Source organism: Salmo salar, unplaced genomic scaffold (genome assembly GCF_905237065.1).
Source record: "Salmo salar unplaced genomic scaffold, Ssal_v3.1, whole genome shotgun sequence".
Lineage (NCBI taxonomy): Eukaryota > Metazoa > Chordata > Actinopteri > Salmoniformes > Salmonidae > Salmo > Salmo salar.
In genome coordinates, this window is record NW_025548132.1 from 24,797 (window position 1) to 44,801 (window position 20,005).

Genomic DNA, 20,005 nt, shown 5'->3' on the forward strand with positions numbered 1-20,005 from the left:
ATAGGAACATTAGCCTGTTAGCCTTACTGGGTGGATAGGAACATTAGCCTGTTAGAGAGAGAGAGATGGATAGGAACATTAGCCTGTTAGCCTTACTGGGTGGATAGGAACATTAGCCTGTTAGCCTTACTGGGTGGATAGGAACATTAGCCTGTTAGCCTTACTGGGTGGATAGGAACATTAGCCTGTTAGCCTTACAGGGTGGATAGGAACATTAGCCTGTTAGAGAGAGAGAGATGGATAGGAACATTAGCCTGTTAGCCTTACAGGGTGGATTGGAACATTAGCCTGTTAGAGAGAGAGAGATGGATAGGAACATTAGCCTGTTAGCCGTACTGGGTGGATAGGAACATTAGCCTGTTAGCCTTACTGGGTGGATAGGAACATTAGCCTGTTAGCCTTACTGGGTGGATAGGAACATTAGCCTGTTAGCCTTACTGGGTGGATAGGAACATTAGCCTGTTAGCCTTACTGGGTGGATAGGAACATTAGCCTGCTAGCCTTACTGGGTGGATAGGAACATTAGCCTGTTAGCCTTACAGGGTGGATAGGAACATTAGCCTGTTAGCCTTACTGGGTGGATAGGAACATTAGCCTGTTAGCCTTACTGGGTGGATAGGAACATTAGCCTGTTAGCCTTACTGGGTGGATAGGAACATTAGCCTGTTAGCCTTACTGGGTGGATAGGAACATTAGCCTGTTAGCCTTACAGGGTGGATAGGAACATTAGCCTGTTAGCCTTACAGGGTGCATAGGAACATTAGCCTGTTAGCCTTACTGGGTGGATAGGAACATTAGCCTGTTAGCCTTACTGGGTGGATAGGAACATTAGCCTGTTGGCCTTACAGGGTGGATAGGAACATTAGCCTGTTAGCCTTACAGGGTGGATAGGAACATTAGCCTGTTAGCCTTACTGGGTCGATAGGAACATTAGCCTGTTAGCCTTACTGGGTGGATAGGAACATTAGCCTGTTAGCCTTACTGGGTCTATAGGAACATTAGCCTGTTAGCCTTACAGGGTGGATAGGAACATTAGCCTGTTAGCCTTACAGGGTGGATAGGAACATTAGCCTGTTAGAGAGAGAGAGATGGATAGGAACATTAGCCTGTTAGCCTTACTGGGTGGATAGGAACATTAGCCTGTTAGAGAGAGAGATGGATAGGAACATTAGCCTGTTAGCCTTACTGGGTGGATAGGAACATTAGCCTGTTAGCCTTACTGGGTGGATAGGAACATTAGCCTGTTAGCCTTACTGGGTGGATAGGAACATTAGCCTGTTAGCCTTACAGGGTGGATAGGAACATTAGCCTGTTAAGAGAGAGAGATGGATAGGAACATTAGCCTGTTAGCCTTACAGGGTGGATTGGAACATTAGCCTGTTAGCCTTACAGGGTGGATAGGAACATTAGCCTGTTAGCCTTACTGGGTCTATAGGAACATTAGCCTGTTAGCCTTACAGGGTGGATAGGAACATTAGCCTGTTAGCCTTACTGGGTGGATAGGAACATTAGCCTGTTAGCCTTACTGGGTGGATAGGAACATTAGCCTGTTAGAAGAGAGAGATGGATAGGAACATTAGCCTGTTAGCCTTACTGGGTGGATAGGAACATTAGCCTGTTAGCCTTACTGGGTGGATAGGAACATTAGCCTGTTAGAGAGAGAGAGATGGATAGGAACATTAGCCTGTTAGCCGTACTGGGTGGATAGGAACATTAGCCTGTTAGCCTTACTGGGTGGATAGGAACATTAGCCTGTTAGCCTTACTGGGTGGATAGGAACATTAGCCTGTTAGCCTTACTGGGTGGATAGGAACATTAGCCTGTTAGCCTTACTGGGTGGATAGGAACATTAGCCTGCTAGCCTTACTGGGTGGATAGGAACATTAGCCTGTTAGCCTTACAGGGTGGATAGGAACATTAGCCTGTTAGCCTTACTGGGTGGATAGGAACATTAGCCTGTTAGCCTTACTGGGTGGATAGGAACATTAGCCTGTTAGCCTTACTGGGTGGATAGGAACATTAGCCTGTTAGCCTTACTGGGTGGATAGGAACATTAGCCTGTTAGCCTTACAGGGTGGATAGGAACATTAGCCTGTTAGCCTTACAGGGTGCATAGGAACATTAGCCTGTTAGCCTTACTGGGTGGATAGGAACATTAGCCTGTTAGCCTTACTGGGTGGATAGGAACATTAGCCTGTTGGCCTTACAGGGTGGATAGGAACATTAGCCTGTTAGCCTTACAGGGTGGATAGGAACATTAGCCTGTTAGCCTTACTGGGTCTATAGGAACATTAGCCTGTTAGCCTTACTGGGTGGATAGGAACATTAGCCTGTTAGCCTTACTGGGTCTATAGGAACATTAGCCTGTTAGCCTTACAGGGTGGATAGGAACATTAGCCTGTTAGCCTTACAGGGTGGATAGGAACATTAGCCTGTTAGAGAGAGAGAGATGGATAGGAACATTAGCCTGTTAGCCTTACTGGGTGGATAGGAACATTAGCCTGTTAGAGAGAGAGATGGATAGGAACATTAGCCTGTTAGCCTTACTGGGTGGATAGGAACATTAGCCTGTTAGCCTTACTGGGTGGATAGGAACATTAGCCTGTTAGCCTTACTGGGTGGATAGGAACATTAGCCTGTTAGCCTTACAGGGTGGATAGGAACATTAGCCTGTTAGAGAGAGAGAGATGGATAGGAACATTAGCCTGTTAGCCTTACAGGGTGGATTGGAACATTAGCCTGTTAGAGAGAGAGAGATGGATAGGAACATTAGCCTGTTAGCCGTACTGGGTGGATAGGAACATTAGCCTGTTAGCCTTACTGGGTGGATAGGAACATTAGCCTGTTAGCCTTACTGGGTGGATAGGAACATTAGCCTGTTAGCCTTACTGGGTGGATAGGAACATTAGCCTGTTAGCCTTACTGGGTGGATAGGAACATTAGCCTGCTAGCCTTACTGGGTGGATAGGAACATTAGCCTGTTAGCCTTACAGGGTGGATAGGAACATTAGCCTGTTAGCCTTACTGGGTGGATAGGAACATTAGCCTGTTAGCCTTACTGGGTGGATAGGAACATTAGCCTGTTAGCCTTACTGGGTGGATAGGAACATTAGCCTGTTAGCCTTACTGGGTGGATAGGAACATTAGCCTGTTAGCCTTACAGGGTGGATAGGAACATTAGCCTGTTAGCCTTACAGGGTGCATAGGAACATTAGCCTGTTAGCCTTACTGGGTGGATAGGAACATTAGCCTGTTAGCCTTACTGGGTGGATAGGAACATTAGCCTGTTGGCCTTACAGGGTGGATAGGAACATTAGCCTGTTAGCCTTACAGGGTGGATAGGAACATTAGCCTGTTAGCCTTACTGGGTCTATAGGAACATTAGCCTGTTAGCCTTACTGGGTGGATAGGAACATTAGCCTGTTAGCCTTACTGGGTGGATAGGAACATTAGCCTGTTAGAGAGAGAGATGGATAGGAACATTAGCCTGTTAGCCTTACTGGGTGGATAGGAACATTAGCCTGTTAGCCTTACTGGGTGGATAGGAACATTAGCCTGTTAGCCTTACTGGGTGGATAGGAACATTAGCCTGTTAGCCTTACAGGGTGGATAGGAACATTAGCCTGTTAGAGAGAGAGAATGGATAGGAACATTAGCCTGTTAGCCTTACAGGGTGGATTGGAACATTAGCCTGTTAGAGAGAGAGATGGATAGGAACATTAGCCTGTTAGCCTTACAGGGTGGATAGGAACATTAGCCTGTTAGAGAGAGAGAGATGGATAGGAACATTAGCCTGTTAGCCTTACAGGGTGGATAGGAACATTAGCCTGTTAGAGAGAGAGATGGATAGGAACATTAGCCTGCTAGCCTTACAGGGTGGATAGGAACATTAGCCTGTTAGAGAGAGAGATGGATAGGAACATTAGCCTGTTAGCCTTACTGGGTGGATAGGAACATTAGCCTGTTAGAGAGAGAGAGATGGATAGGAACATTAGCCTGTTAGCCTTACAGGGTGGATAGGAACATTAGCCTGTTAGCCTTACTGGGTGGATAGGAACATTAGCCTGTTAGCCTTACAGGGTGGATAGGAACATTAGCCTGTTAGCCTTACTGGGTGGATAGGAACATTAGCCTGTTAGCCTTACTGGGTGGATAGGAACATTAGCCTGTTAGCCTTACTGGGTGGATAGGAACATTAGCCTGTTAGAGAGAGAGATGGATAGGAACATTAGCCTGTTAGCCTTACTGGGTCTATAGGAACATTAGCCTGTTAGCCTTACTGGGTGGATAGGAACATTAGCCTGTTAGCCTTACAGGGTGGATAGGAACATTAGCCTGTTAGCCTTACTGGGTGGATAGGAACATTAGCCTGTTAGAGAGAGAGAGATGGATAGGAACATTAGCCTGTTAGCCTTACAGGGTGGATAGGAACATTAGCCTGTTAGCCTTACAGGGTGGATAGGAACATTAGCCTGCTAGCCTTACTGGGTCTATAGGAACATTAGCCTGTTAGCCTTACTGGGTCTATAGGAACATTAGCCTGCTAGCCTTACTGGGTCTATAGGAACATTAGCCTGTTAGAGAGAGAGAGATGGATAGGAACATTAGCCTGTTAGCCTTACTGAGTGGATAGGAACATTAGCCTGTTAGCCTTACTGGGTGGATAGGAACATTAGCCTGTTAGCCTTACTGGGTGGATAGGAACATTAGCCTGCTAGCCTTACTGGGTCTATAGGAACATTAGCCTGTTAGAGAGAGAGAGATGGATAGGAACATTAGCCTGTTAGCCTTACAGGGTGGATAGGAACATTAGCCTGTTAGCCTTACTGGGTGGATAGGAACATTAGCCTGTTAGCCTTACTGAGTGGATAGGAACATTAGCCTGTTAGCCTTACTGGGTGGATAGGAACATTAGCCTGTTAGCCTTACTGGGTGGATAGGAACATTAGCCTGTTAGCCTTACAGGGTGGATAGGAACATTAGCCTGCTGACCTTACTGGGTGGATAGGAACATTAGCCTGTTAGCCTTACAGGGTGGATAGGAACATTAGCCTGTTAGCCTTACTGGGTGGATAGGAACATTAGCCTGCTAGCCTTACTGGGTGGATAGGAACATTAGCCTGTTAGCCTTACTGGGTGGATAGGAACATTAGCCTGTTAGCCTTACAGGGTGGATAGGAACATTAGCCTGTTAGCCTTACTGGGTGGATAGGAACATTAGCCTGTTAGAGAGAGAGATGGATAGGAACATTAGCCTGTTAGCCTTACTGGGTGGATAGGAACATTAGCCTGTTAGCCTTACTGGGTGGATAGGAACATTAGCCTGCTGGCCTTACAGAGTGGATAGGAACATTAGCCTGCTGGCCTTACTGGGTGGATAGGAACATTAGCCTGTTAGCCTTACTGGGTGGATAGGAACATTAGCCTGTTAGCCTTACTGGGTGGATAGGAACATTAGCCTGTTAGCCTTACTGGGTGGATAGGAACATTAGCCTGTTAGCCTTACTGGGTCTATAGGAACATTAGCCTGCTGGCCTTACTGGGTGGATAGGAACATTAGCCTGTTAGAGAGAGAGAGATGGATAGGAACATTAGCCTGTTAGCCTTACTGGGTGGATAGGAACATTAGCCTGCTAGCCTTACTGGGTGGATAGGAACATTAGCCTGTTAGCCTTACTGGGTGGATAGGAACATTAGCCTGTTAGCCTTACTGGGTGGATAGGAACATTAGCCTGTTAGCCTTACTGGGTCTATAGGAACATTAGCCTGTTAGCCTTACTGGGTGGATAGGAACATTAGCCTGTTAGAGAGAGAGAGATGGATAGGAACATTAGCCTGTTAGCCTTACTGGGTGGATAGGAACGTTAGCCTTAATGGGTGGATAGGAACATTAGCCTGTTAGCCTTACTGGGTGGATAGGAACATTAGCCTGTTAGCCTTACTGGGTGGATAGGAACATTAGCCTGTTAGCCTTACTGGGTGGATAGGAACATTAGCCTGTTAGCCTTACTGGGTGGATAGGAACATTAGCCTGTTAGCCTTACTGGGTGGATAGGAACATTAGCCTGTTAGAGAGAGAGATGGATAGGAACATTAGCCTGTTAGCCTTACTGGGTGGATAGGAACATTAGCCTGTTAGCCTTACTGGGTGGATAGGAACATTAGCCTGCTAGCCTTACTGGGTGGATAGGAACATTAGCCTGTTAGCCTTACTGGGTGGATAGGAACATTAGCCTGTTAGCCTTACTGGGTGGATAGGAACATTAGCCTGTTAGCCTTACTGGGTCTATAGGAACATTAGCCTGTTAGCCTTACTGGGTGGATAGGAACATTAGCCTGTTAGCCTTACAGGGTGGATAGGAACATTAGCCTGTTAGAGAGAGAGATGGATAGGAACATTAGCCTGTTAGCCTTACTGGGTGGATAGGAACGTTAGCCTTAATGGGTGGATAGGAACATTAGCCTGTTAGCCTTACTGGGTGGATAGGAACATTAGCCTGTTAGCCTTACTGGGTGGATAGGAACATTAGCCTGTTAGCCTTACTGGGTGGATAGGAACATTAGCCTGTTAGCCTTACTGGGTGGATAGGAACATTAGCCTGTTAGCCTTACTGGGTGGATAGGAACATTAGCCTGTTAGCCTTGCTGGGTGGATAGGAACATTAGCCTGTTAGAGAGAGAGATGGATAGGAACATTAGCCTGTTAGCCTTACTGGGTGGATAGGAACATTAGCCTGTTAGCCTTACAGGGTGGATAGGAACATTAGCCTGTTAGCCTTACTGGGTGGATAGGAACATTAGCCTGTTAGCCTTACTGGGTGGATAGGAACATTAGCCTGTTAGAGAGAGAGAGATGGATAGGAACATTAGCCTGTTAGCCTTACTGGGTGGATAGGAACATTAGCCTGTTAGCCTTACAGGGTGGATAGGAACATTAGCCTGTTAGCCTTACAGGGTGGATAGGAACATTAGCCTGTTAGCCTTACTGGGTGGATAGGAACATTAGCCTGTTAGAGAGAGAGAGATGGATAGGAACATTAGCCTGTTAGCCTTACTGGGTCTATAGGAACATTAGCCTGTTAGCCTTACAGGGTGGATAGGAACATTAGCCTGTTAGCCTTACTGGGTCTATAGGAACATTAGCCTGTTAGCCTTACAGGGTGGATAGGAACATTAGCCTGTTAGCCTTACTGGGTGGATAGGAACATTAGCCTGTTAGCCTTACTGGGTCTATAGGAACATTAGCCTGTTAGCCTTACTGGGTCTATAGACCCGTTCAACACTGTAAATACTGAGTCTTTGCATCAACTTCATGTAATTGTCAATAAAAGCCTTTGACACTTACAGTCTGTATGTAACTACGGGTTAGAGATATAGAGAGGATAGTTCAGCCCCAACAGTCTGTATGTAACTACGGGTTAGAGATATAGAGAGGATAGTTCAGCCCCAACAGTCTGGATGTAACTACGGGTTAGAGATATATAGAGAGGATAGTTCAGCCCCAACAGTCTGGATGTAACTACGGGTTAGAGATATATAGAGAGGATAGTTCAGCCCCAACAGTCTGGATGTAACTACGGGTTAGAGATATAGAGAGAGGATAGTTCAGCCCCAACAGTCTGGATGTAACTACGGGTTAGAGATATATAGAGAGGATAGTTCAGCCCCAACAGTCTGGATGTAACTACGGGTTAGAGATATATAGAGAGGATAGTTCAGCCCCAACAGTCTGTATGTAACTACGGGTTAGAGATATATAGAGAGGATAGTTCAGCCCCAACAGTCTGGATGTAACTACGGGTTAGAGATATAGAGAGAGGATAGTTCAGCCCCAACAGTCTGGATGTAACTACGGGTTAGAGATATATAGAGAGGATAGTTCAGCCCCAACAGTCTGTATGTAACTACGGGTTAGAGATATAGAGAGGATAGTTCAGCCCCAACAGTCTGGATGTAACTACGGGTTAGAGATATAGAGAGAGGATAGTTCAGCCCCAACAGTCTGGATGTAACTACGGGTTAGAGATATATAGAGAGGATAGTTCAGCCCCAACAGTCTGTATGTAACTCACGGGTTAGAGATATAGAGAGGATAGTTCAGCCCCAACAGTCTGGATGTAACTACGGGTTAGAGATATAGAGAGAGGATAGTTCAGCCCCAACAGTCTGGATGTAACTACGGGTTAGAGATATATAGAGAGGATAGTTCAGCCCCAACAGTCTGGATGTAACTACGGGTTAGAGATATAGAGAGAGGATAGTTCAGCCCCAACAGTCTGGATGTAACTACGGGTTAGAGATATATAGAGAGGATAGTTCAGCCCCAACAGTCTGGATGTAACTACGGGTTAGAGATATAGAGAGGATAGTTCAGCCCCAACAGTCTGGATGTAACTACGGGTTAGAGATATAGAGAGAGGATAGTTCAGCCCCAACAGTCTGGATGTAACTACGGGTTAGAGATATATAGAGAGGATAGTTCAGCCCCAACAGTCTGGATGTAACTACGGGTTAGAGATATAGAGAGAGGATAGTTCAGCCCCAACAGTCTGGATGTAACTACGGGTTAGAGATATATAGAGAGGATAGTTCAGCCCCAACAGTCTGTATGTAACTACGGGTTAGAGATATATAGAGAGGATAGTTCAGCCCCAACAGTCTGTATGTAACTACGGGTTAGAGATATATAGAGAGGATAGTTCAGCCCCAACAGTCTGGATGTAACTACGGGTTAGAGATATATAGAGAGGATAGTTCAGCCCCAACAGTCTGGATGTAACTACGGGTTAGAGATATATAGAGAGGATAGTTCAGCCCCAACAGTCTGTATGTAACTACGGGTTAGAGATATAGAGAGAGGATAGTTCAGCCCCAACAGTCTGGATGTAACTACGGGTTAGAGATATATAGAGAGGATAGTTCAGCCCCAACAGTCTGGATGTAACTACGGGTTAGAGATATAGAGAGGATAGTTCAGCCCCAACAGTCTGGATGTAACTACGGGTTAGAGATATAGAGAGGATAGTTCAGCCCCAACAGTCTGGATGTAACTACGGGTTAGAGATATAGAGAGGATAGTTCAGCCCCAACAGTCTGGATGTAACTACGGGTTAGAGATATAGAGAGAGGATAGTTCAGCCCCAACAGTCTGTATGTAACTACGGGTTAGAGATATAGAGAGGATAGTTCAGCCCCAACAGTCTTACAGCTCTGATGGTGCAGCACCATCCACATAAAATCCTGTCTGAACCATCCAGAGTAGTTCTTAGGGTGATGGTTAGGGGGGTTAAGGTTAGGGTTAGGGGTTAAGGTTAGGGTTGGGGGTTAAGGTTAGGGATAGGAGTCAGGCGTACCTGTCTGAACTGTCCAGAGTAGTCCTTAGGGATAGGAGTCAGGGCTTACCTGTCTGAACTGTCCAGAGTAGTCCTTAGGGATAGGAGTCAGGGCTTACCTGTCTGAACTGTCCAGAGTAGTCCTTAGGGATAGGAGTCAGGGCTTACCTGTCTGAACTGTCCAGAGTAGTCCTTAGGGATAGGAGTCAGGGCTTACCTGTCTGAACTGTCCAGAGTAGTCCTTAGGGTCAGGGATAGGAGTCAGGGATTACCTGTCTGAACTGTCCAGAGTAGTCCTTAGGGATAGGAGTCAGGGCTTACCTGTCTGAACTGTCCAGAGTAGTCCTTAGGGATAGGAGTCAGGGCTTACCTGTCTGAACTGTCCAGAGTAGTCCTTAGGGATAGGAGTCAGGGCGTACCTGTCTGAACTGTCCAGAGTAGTCCTCAGGGATAGGAGTCAGGGCGTACCTGTCTGAACTGTCCAGAGTAGTCCTTAGGGATAGGAGTCAGGGCGTACCTGTCTGAACTGTCCAGAGTAGTCCTTAGGGTTAGGAGTCAGGGCTTACCTGTCTGAACTGTCCAGAGTAGTCCTCAGGGATAGGAGTCAGGGCTTACCTGTCTGAACTGTCCAGAGTAGTCCTTAGGGTCAGGGCGTACCTGTCTGAACTGTCCAGAGTAGTCCTTAGGGTCAGGAGTCAGGGCTTACCTGTCTGAACTGTCCAGAGTAGTCCTTAGGGTTAGGAGTCAGGGCTTACCTGTCTGAACTGTCCAGAGTAGTCCTTAGGGTCAGGAGTCAGGGCTTACCTGTCTGAACTGTCCAGAGTAGTCCTTAGGGATAGGAGTCAGGGCTTACCTGTCTGAACTGTCCAGAGTAGTCCTTAGGGATAGGAGTCAGGGCTTACCTGTCTGAACTGTCCAGAGTAGTCCTTAGGGATAGGAGTCAGGGCTTACCTGTCTGAACTGTCCAGAGTAGTCCTCAGGGATAGGAGTCAGGGCTTACCTGTCTGAACTGTCCAGAGTAGTCCTTAGGGATAGGAGTCAGGGCTTACCTGTCTGAACTGTCCAGAGTAGTCCTTAGGGATAGGAGTCAGGGCTTACCTGTCTGAACTGTCCAGAGTAGTCCTTAGGGTCAGGGATAGGAGTCAGGGCTTACCTGTCTGAACTGTCCAGAGTAGTCCTTAGGGATAGGAGTCAGGGCTTACCTGTCTGAACTGTCCAGAGTAGTCCTTAGGGATAGGAGTCAGGGCTTACCTGTCTGAACTGTCCAGAGTAGTCCTTAGGGTTAGGAGTCAGGGCTTACCTGTCTGAACTGTCCAGAGTAGTCCTTAGGGATAGGAGTCAGGGCGTACCTGTCTGAACTGTCCAGAGTAGTCCTTAGGGTTAGGAGTCAGGGCGTACCTGTCTGAACTGTCCAGAGTAGTCCTTAGGGATAGGAGTCAGGGCTTACCTGTCTGAACTGTCCAGAGTAGTCCTTAGGGATAGGAGTCAGGGCTTACCTGTCTGAACTGTCCAGAGTAGTCCTCAGGGATAGGAGTCAGGGCTTACCTGTCTGAACTGTTCAGAGTAGTCCTCAGGGATAGGAGTCAGGGCTTACCTGTCTGAACTGTCCAGAGTAGTCCTTAGGGATAGGAGTCAGGGCTTACCTGTCTGAACTGTCCAGAGTAGTCCTTAGGGTCAGGGATAGGAGTCAGGGCGTACCTGTCTGAACTGTCCAGAGTAGTCCTTAGGGTTAGGAGTCAGGGCGTACCTGTCTGAACTGTCTAGAGTAGTCCTTAGGGTTAGGAGTCAGGGCGTACCTGTCTGAACTGTCCAGAGTAGTCCTTAGGGATAGGAGTCAGGGCTTACCTGTCTGAACTGTCCAGAGTAGTCCTTAGGGTCAGGGATAGGAGTCAGGGCTTACCTGTCTGAACTGTCCAGAGTAGTCCTTAGGGATAGGAGTCAGGGCTTACCTGTCTGAACTGTCCAGAGTAGTCCTTAGGGATAGGAGTCAGGGCTTACCTGTCTGAACTGTCCAGAGTAGTCCTTAGGGTTAGGAGTCAGGGCTTACCTGTCTGAACTGTCCAGAGTAGTCCTTAGGGTTAGGAGTCAGGGCTTACCTGTCTGAACTGTCCAGAGTAGTCCTTAGGGATAGGAGTCAGGGGCGTACCTGTCTGAACTGTCCAGAGTAGTCCTTAGGGTTAGGAGTCAGGCGTACCTGTCTGAACTGTCCAGAGTAGTCCTTAGGGATAGGAGTCAGGGCTTACCTGTCTGAACTGTCCAGAGTAGTCCTTAGGGATAGGAGTCAGGGCTTACCTGTCTGAACTGTCCAGAGTAGTCCTCAGGGATAGGAGTCAGGGCTTACCTGTCTGAACTGTTCAGAGTAGTCCTCAGGGATAGGAGTCAGGGCTTACCTGTCTGAACTGTCCAGAGTAGTCCTTAGGGATAGGAGTCAGGGCTTACCTGTCTGAACTGTCCAGAGTAGTCCTTAGGGTCAGGGATAGGAGTCAGGGCGTACCTGTCTGAACTGTCCAGAGTAGTCCTTAGGGTTAGGAGTCAGGGCGTACCTGTCTGAACTGTCTAGAGTAGTCCTTAGGGTTAGGAGTCAGGGCGTACCTGTCTGAACTGTCCAGAGTAGTCCTTAGGGATAGGAGTCAGGGCTTACCTGTCTGAACTGTCCAGAGTAGTCTTAGGGCAGGGATAGGAGTCAGGGCTTACCTGTCTGAACTGTCCAGAGTAGTCCTTAGGGTCAGGGATAGGGGGGTTAAGGTTAGAGTTAGGGGTTAAGGTTAGGAATAGGAGTCAGGGCTTACCTGTCTGAACTGTCCAGAGTAGTCTTAGGGTCAGGGATAGGGGGTTAAGGTTAGGAATAGGAGTCAGGGCGTACCTGTCTGAACTGTCCAGAGTAGTCCTTAGGGTCAGGAGTCAGGGCTTACCTGTCTGAACTGTCCAGAGTAGTCCTTAGGGATAGGAGTCAGGGCTTACCTGTCTGAACTGTCCAGAGTAGTCCTTAGGGATAGGAGTCAGGGCTTACCTGTCTGAACTGTCCAGAGTAGTCCTTAGGGATAGGAGTCAGGGCTTACCTGTCTGAACTGTCCAGAGTAGTCCTTAGGGATCAGGAGTCAGGGCTTACCTGTCTGAACTGTCCAGAGTAGTCCTTAGGGATAGGAGTCAGGGCTTACCTGTCTGAACTGTCCAGAGTAGTCCTTAGGGATAGGAGTCAGGGCTTACCTGTCTGAACTGTCCAGAGTAGTCCTTAGGGATAGGAGTCAGGGCTTACCTGTCTGAACTGTCCAGAGTAGTCCTCAGGGATAGGAGTCAGGGCTTACCTGTCTGAACTGTCCAGAGTAGTCCTTAGGGATAGGAGTCAGGGCTTACCTGTCTGAACTGTCCAGAGTAGTCCTTAGGGATAGGAGTCAGGGCTTACCTGTCTGAACTGTCCAGAGTAGTCCTTAGGGTCAGGGATAGGAGTCAGGGCTTACCTGTCTGAACTGTCCAGAGTAGTCCTTAGGGATAGGAGTCAGGGCTTACCTGTCTGAACTGTCCAGAGTAGTCCTTAGGGATAGGAGTCAGGGCTTACCTGTCTGAACTGTCCAGAGTAGTCCTTAGGGTTAGGAGTCAGGGCTTACCTGTCTGAACTGTCCAGAGTAGTCCTTAGGGTTAGGAGTCAGGGCTTACCTGTCTGAACTGTCCAGAGTAGTCCTTAGGGTCAGGGATAGGGGGGTTAAGGTTAGGAATAGGAGTCAGGGCGTACCTGTCTGAACTGTCCAGAGTAGTCCTTAGGGATAGGAGTCAGGGCTTACCTGTCTGAACTGTCCAGAGTAGTCCTTAGGGTCAGGGATAGGGGGGTTAAGGTTAGGAATAGGAGTCAGGGCGTACCTGTCTGAACTGTCCAGAGTAGTCTTAGGGTCAGGGATAGGGGGGTTAAGGTTAGGAATAGGAGTCAGGGCGTACCTGTCTGAACTGTCCAGAGTAGTCCTTAGGGATAGGAGTCAGGGCTTACCTGTCTGAACTGTCCAGAGTAGTCCTTAGGGTTAGGGGGGTTAAGGTTAGGGTTAGGGGGGTTAAGGTTAGGAGTCAGGGCGTACCTGTCTGAACTGGCCAGAGTAGTCCTTGAACTGGTTGAATCGTGACTGGTCGTTCTGCAGGAGGTTCTTAATGGACTGGATCAGTTCCATGTTCCGTCGCTGGAAGTTCTCTGGAGCCAGGTACACCCCGGGCTGGGGAGAGCTGAACACCCCGGGGACTGGGGAGAGCTGAACACCCCCGGGGACTGGGGAGAGCTGAACACCCCCCATATGGAGTCATTTAGACACACTGAGCTTCAATCAAATATGTGTTGTTGTGTAAAGGTGGCGGTCTGTCTGGAGTCTGTAAAGGTGGTGGTCTGTCTGGAGTCTGGTCTGTCTGGTGTCTGTCTGGAGTCTGGTCTGTCTGGAGTCTGTAAAGGTGGTGGTCTGTCTGGAGTCTGTAAAGGTGGTGGTCTGTCTGGAGTCTGTAAAGGTGGCGGTCTGTCTGGAGTCTGTAAAGGTGGCGGTCTGTCTGGAGTCTGTAAAGGTGGCGGTCTGTCTGGAGTCTGTAAAGGTGGCGGTCTGTCTGGAGTCTGTAAAGGTGGCGGTCTGTCTGGAGTCTGTAAAGGTGGTGGTCTGTCTGGAGTCTGTAAAGGTGGCGGTCTGTCTGGAGTCTGTAAAGGTGGTGGTCTGTCTGGAGTCTGTAAAGGTGGCAGTCTGTCTGGAGTCTGTAAAGGTGGCGGTCTGTCTGGAGTCTGTAAAGGTGGCGGTCTGTCTGGAGTCTGTAAAGGTGATGTCTAGTCTGTAAAGGTGATGTCTAGTCTGTAAAGGTGGTGGTCTGTCTGGAGTCTGTAAAGGTGGTGGTCTGTCTGGTGTCTGTAAAGGTGGTGGTCTGTCTGGAGTCTGTAAAGGTGGTGGTCTGTCTGGAGTCTGTAAAGGTGGTGGTCTGTCTGGAGTCTGTAAAGGTGGTGGTCTGTCTGGAGTCTGTAAAGGTGGTGGTCTGTCTGGAGTCTGTAAAGGTGGTGGTCTGTCTGGAGTCTGTAAAGGTGGCGGTCTGTCTGGAGTCTGGTCTGTCTGGAGTCTGTAAAGGTGGTGGTCTGTCTGGAGTCTGGTCTGTCTGGAGTCTGTAAAGGTGGTGGTCTGTCTGGAGTCTGGTCTGTCTGGTGTCTGTAAAGGTGGTGGTCTGTCTGGAGTCTGTAAAGGTGGTGGTCTGTCTGGAGTCTGGTCTGTCTGGAGTCTGTAAAGGTGGTGGTCTGTCTGGAGTCTGGTCTGTCTGGTGTCTGTAAAGGTGGTGGTCTGTCTGGAGTCTGTAAAGGTGGTGGTCTGTCTGGAGTCTGTAAAGGTGATGGTCTGTCTGGAGTCTGTAAAGGTGATGTCTGGTCTGTAAAGGTGATGTCTGGTCTGTAAAGGTGATGTGATGGTCTGTCTGTAAAGGTGATGTGATGGTCTGTCTGTAAAGGTGATGTGATGGTCTGTAAAGGTGATGTGATGGTCTGTCTGTAAAGGTGATGTGATGGTCTGTAAAGGTGATGTGATGGTCCTGTAAAGGTGTAAAGGTGATGTGATGGTCCTGTGATGGTCTGTAAAGGTGATGGTCTGTAAAGGTGATGGTCTGTAAAGGTGATGGTCGGCCTGTAAAGGTGATGTGATGGTCGGTCTGTAAAGGTGATGTGATGGTCTGTAAAGGTGATGTGATGGTCTGTAAAGGTGATGTGATGGTCTGTAAAGGTGATGTGATGGTCTGTAAAGGTGATGGTCGGTCTGTCTCACCGGGGGCTGGATGCAGGGGGCTCCACCACGTTGCTGTTGAGGGGATGCCGGTGAACCCCGGGGGGGCTTACTGGGCGGGGGCGCCGCCCTGGCCGGGGGGAGACGGGGACAGGACGTTGGGGGCAGAACTCTTCAGGACGAAGGAACTTTTAAATCCTGGAGGAGATAAACAACATCACTACGTTACGGTTACTTTCATCCATAAAACCCCCAAAACTTAAAGCTGCAGCTAAATTCACATAGAAACGTGTGTTATAGAGCTGTCACTCTCATAGACAGCAAGTCTAAGAAGATGTAGATCTCGTTCTATGTGAGGTATTTCTATGCTCCCTGTTCTTATGTTTAGTTCTTGTGTCTTTTACTTTCGGTTTTCAATATTTTGGGTTATTAAATATATATTTCACAGCGGTTTCGATAGAACAATGATTCTCTACGCAATGGGCAAAAAAAAAAAAACGAATACTTAAAAAATGTCAATAAATCAAATTGCTGCCGTCCAAATTGTTCAGGAGAAGAACATTTTTAAATCGATTGAAAAAAATGACGCTTCTTATTCATTGATGGAAAAACCAGTGGATGTTACTGTCTGGTGTTACTGCTGGGGCGTTACTGTCTGGTGTTACTGCTGGGGCGTTACTGTCTGGTGTTACTGCTGGGACGTTACTGTCTGGTGTTACTGCTGGGGCGTTACTGTCTGGTGTGGTGTTACTGCTGGGACGTTACTGTCTGGTGTGGTGTTACTGCTGGGACGTTACTGTCTGGTGTTACTGCTGGGGCGTTACTGTCTGTGTGGTGTTACTGCTGGGGCGTTACTGTCTGGTGTGGTGTTACTGCTGGGGCGTTACTGTCTGGTGTTACTGCTGGGGCGTTACTGTCTGGTGTTACTGCTGGGACGTTACTGTCTGGTGTGGTGTTACTGCTGGGACGTTACTGTCTGGTGTTACTGCTGGGGCGTTACTGTCTGGTGTTACTGCTGGGGCGTTACTGTCTGGTGTTACTGCTGGGACGTTACTGTCTGGTGTGGTGTTACTGCTGGGGCGTTACTGTCTGGTGTGGTGTTACTGCTGGGACGTTACTGTCTGGTGTGGTGTTACTGCTGGGACGTTACTGTCTGGTGTTACTGCTGGGACGTTACTGTCTGGTGTTACTGCTGGGGCGTTACTGTCTGGTGTTACTGCTGGGACGTTACTGTCTGGTGTTACTGCTGGGGCGTTACTGTCTGGTGTGGTGTTACTGCTGGGACGTTACTGTCTGGTGTGGTGTTACTGCTGGGGCGTTACTGTCTGGTGTTACTGCTGGGACGTTACTGTCTGGTGTTACTGCTGGGGCGTTACCGTCTGGTGTGGTGTTACTGCTGGGACGTTACTGTCTGGTGTGGTGTTACTGCTGGGACGTTACTGTCTGGTGTGGTGTTACTGCTGGGGCGTTACTGTCTGGTGTGTTGTTACTGCTGGGGCGTTACTGTCTGGTGTGGTGTTACTGCTGGGGCGTTACTGTCTGGTGTTACTGCTGGGGCGTTACTGTCTGGTGTTACTGCTGGGGCGTTACTGTCTGGTGTGTTGTTACTGCTGGGGCGTTACTGTCTGGTGTGGTGTTACTGCTGGGGCGTTACTGTCTGGTGTGGTGTTACTGCTGGGACGTTACTGTCTGGTGTGGTGTTACTGCTGGGACGTTACTGTCTGGTGTGGTGTTACTGCTGGGGCGTTACTGTCTGGTGTGGTGTTACTGCTGGGACGTTACTGTCTGGTGTGGTGTTACTGCTGGGACGTTACTGTCTGGTGTGGTGTTACTGCTGGGGCGTTACTGTCTGGTGTGTTGTTACTGCTGGGGCGTTACTGTCTGGTGTGGTGTTACTGCTGGGGCGTTACTGTCTGGTGTTACTGCTGGGGCGTTACTGTCTGGTGTTACTGCTGGGGCGTTACTGTCTGGTGTGTTGTTACTGCTGGGGCGTTACTGTCTGGTGTGGTGTTACTGCTGGGGCGTTACTGTCTGGTGTTAATGCTGGGACGTTACTGTCTGGTGTTACTGCTGGGGCGTTACTGTCTGGTGTGGTGTTACTGCTGGGGCGTTACTGTCTGGTGTTACTGCTGGGACGTTACTGTCTGGTGTGGTGTTACTGCTGGGGCGTTACTGTCTGGTGTTACTGCTGGGACGTTACTGTCTGGTGTGGTGTTACTGCTGGGGCGTTACTGTCTGGTGTTACTGCTGGGACGTTACTGTCTGGTGTGGTGTTACTGCTGGGGCGTTACTGTCTGGTGTGGTGTTACTGCTGGGGCGTTACTGTCTGGTGTTACTGCTGGGACGTTACTGTCTGGTGTGGTGTTACTGCTGGGGCGTTACTGTCTGGTGTTACTGCTGGGGCGTTACTGTCTGGTGTTACTGCTGGGACGTTACTGTCTGGTGTGGTGTTACTGCTGGGGCGTTACTGTCTGGTGTTACTGCTGGGGCGTTACTGTCTGGTGTTACTGCTGGGGCGTTACTGTCTGGTGTTACTGCTGGGGCGTTACTGTCTGGTGTTACTGCTGGGGCGTTACTGTCTGGTGTGGTGTTACTGCTGGGGCGTTACTGTCTGGTGTTACTGCTGGGGCGTTACTGTCTGGTGTGTTGTTACTGCTGGGGCGTTACTGTCTGGTGTTACTGCTGGGACGTTACTGTCTGGTGTGGTGTTACTGCTGGGGCGTTACTGTCTGGTGTTACTGCTGGGACGTTACTGTCTGGTGTGTTGTTACTGCTGGGGCGTTACTGTCTGGTGTGGTGTTACTGCTGGGACGTTACTGTCTGGTGTTACTGCTGGGGCGTTACTGTGTGGTGTGGTGTTACTGCTGGGGCGTTACTGTCTGGTGTGTTGTTACTGCTGGGACGTTACTGTCTGGTGTGTTACTGCTGGGGCGTTACTGTCTGGTGTGTTGTTACTGCTGGGGCGTTACTGTCTGGTGTGTTACTGCTGGGGCGTTACTGTCTGGTGTGGTGTTACTGCTGGGACGTTACTGTCTGGTGTGGTGTTACTGCTGGGGCGTTACTGTCTGGTGTGTTGTTACTGCTGGGGTGTTACTGTCTGGTGTGTTGTTACTGCTGGGGCGTTACTGTCTGGTGTGGTGTTACTGCTGGGGCGTTACTGTCTGGTGTGGTGTTACTGCTGGGGCGTTACTGTCTGGTGTTACTGCTGGGGCGTTACTGTCTGGTGTGTTAATGCTGGGGCGTTACTGTCTGGTGTGGTGTTACTGCTGGGGCGTTACTGTCTGGTGTGTTACTGCTGGGGCGTTACTGTCTGGTGTGTTACTGCTGGGGCGTTACTGTCTGGTGTGGTGTTACTGCTGGGGCGTTACTGTCTGGTGTGGTGTTACTGCTGGGACGTTACTGTCTGGTGTGGTGTTACTGCTGGGGCGTTACTGTCTGGTGTTACTGCTGGGACGTTACTGTCTGGTGTGGTGTTACTGCTGGGACGTTACTGTCTGGTGTTACTGCTGGGACGTTACTGTCTGGTGTTACTGCTGGGGCGTTACTGTCTGGTGTGGTGTTACTGCTGGGGCGTTACTGTCTGGTGTGGTGTTACTGCTGGGACGTTACTGTCTGGTGTGTTGTTACTGCTGGGACGTTACTGTCTGGTGTTACTGCTGGGACGTTACTGTCTGGTGTTACTGCTGGGGCGTTACTGTCTGGTGTTACTGCTGGGGCGTTACTGTCTGGTGTTACTGCTGGGGCGTTACTGTCTGGTGTTACTGCTGGGACGTTACTGTCTGGTGTTACTGCTGGGGCGTTACTGTCTGGTGTTACTGCTGGGACGTTACTGTCTGGTGTTACTGCTGGGACGTTACTGTCTGGTGTTACTGCTGGGGCGTTACTGTCTGGTGTGGTGTTACTGCTGGGACGTTACTGTCTGGTGTTACTGCTGGGACGTTACTGTCTGGTGTTACTGCTGGGACGTTACTGTCTGGTGTTACTGCTGGGGCGTTACTGTCTGGTGTTACTGCTGGGACGTTACTGTCTGGTGTGGTGTTACTGCTGGGACGTTACTGTCTGGTGTTACTGCTGGGGCGTTACTGTCTGGTGTTACTGCTGGGGCGTTACCGTCTGGTGTGGTGTTAATGCTGGGACGTTACTGTCTGGTGTTACTGCTGGGGCGTTACTGTCTGGTGTGGTGTTACTGCTGGGGCGTTACTGTCTGGTGTTACTGCTGGGACGTTACTGTCTGGTGTGGTGTTACTGCTGGGGCGTTACTGTCTGGTGTTACTGCTGGGACGTTACTGTCTGGTGTGGTGTTACTGCTGGGGCGTTACTGTCTGGTGTTACTGCTGGGACGTTACTGTCTGGTGTGGTGTTACTGCTGGGGCGTTACTGTCTGGTGTGGTGTTACTGCTGGGGCGTTACTGTCTGGTGTTACTGCTGGGACGTTACTGTCTGGTGTGGTGTTACTGCTGGGGCGTTACTGTCTGGTGTTACTGCTGGGACGTTACTGTCTGGTGTGGTGTTACTGCTGGGGCGTTACTGTCTGGTGTTACTGCTGGGGCGTTACTGTCTGGTGTTACTGCTGGGGCGTTACTGTCTGGTGTTACTGCTGGGGCGTTACTGTCTGGTGTTACTGCTGGGGCGTTACTGTCTGGTGTGGTGTTACTGCTGGGGCGTTACTGTCTGGTGTTAATGCTGGGACGTTACTGTCTGGTGTGTTGTTACTGCTGGGACGTTACTGTCTGGTGTGTTGTTACTGCTGGGGCGTTACTGTCTGGTGTTACTGCTGGGACGTTACTGTCTGGTGTGGTGTTACTGCTGGGGCGTTACTGTCTGGTGTTACTGCTGGGGCGTTACTGTCTGGTGTGTTGTTACTGCTGGGGCGTTACTGTCTGGTGTGGTGTTACTGCTGGGACGTTACTGTCTGGTGTTACTGCTGGGGCGTTACTGTGTGGTGTGGTGTTACTGCTG

The 20,005-nt window shown here is 49.3% G+C and overlaps 1 pseudogene; it reads right to left on the minus strand.

Moving 5' to 3' along the window:
* The window catches only part of LOC123732687 (E3 ubiquitin-protein ligase ZNF598-like), a 34,013-nt pseudogene that overhangs the window by 3,825 nt on the left and 10,183 nt on the right, over positions 1–20,005 (minus strand).